The sequence below is a fragment of the Plasmopara halstedii genome (assembly GCF_900000015.1).
Source record: "Plasmopara halstedii genome assembly, contig: Scaffold_3120, whole genome shotgun sequence".
Classification (NCBI taxonomy): domain Eukaryota; phylum Oomycota; class Peronosporomycetes; order Peronosporales; family Peronosporaceae; genus Plasmopara; species Plasmopara halstedii.
In genome coordinates this window covers 1,237,769-1,238,482 of record NW_020190023.1, presented here as the reverse complement: position 1 = coordinate 1,238,482, position 714 = coordinate 1,237,769, and positions in this window count along the sequence as shown.

The window sequence follows — 714 nt, the reverse complement described above, 5'->3', positions numbered from 1 at the left end:
CACGCAGACCAGACTATGAGCTTGCTCATGTTACAACTGTAACGTCGTCTGTGACGTACTTAATCCTACCGCGTATGCGGGTGATAGGATGTGTGTACCGCTGCTACAAGCTCTCAGGAGCAAGGGGTTTAAGACTCGAAAAAGAAATTGTCACCAAGACTGCGTGCACCATTGCACCAATATTTGTTGATAACGGCTTGCTATATTATAGCACCGATTCAACGGATACACCACAAAATTGTGGTTCCTCATGATGAGGATTCGAAATATCGCATCCTCTATGAGGCTTACGAGACGCCACTCAATGGTTATCTTGGTCGTGAAAAAACGTACAACTCTGTGAGTCACCACTATTGGTGGCCCAAGCTGTACAAATGGACAAGCACCTATGTGCGCACGTGTGAGACGTGTCAGCGGGAGAGAGCCTCTCCAAATGCGGTTGCGCCGCTGGCCAGCTTACTGGTACCCACTGGGTGCTGGCAGTCCATGAGTTTGAACTTTGTGTTTGATCTGCCGAAAGATTCGGCGGCCAACACGGGTGTCGTGGTATTTGCCGACCGGTTGAGCAAGATGGCTCATTTGGCGGCGGTGCTAGACACCAACGACGTAAATCGAAACAGCAACGCTGTTTATAGTTCGTGTTTTCCAACAATACGGACTCCCAGAGTCGATTTTCTCTGATAAAGACCCCCGTTTCACGGAAAATGTTGGTCT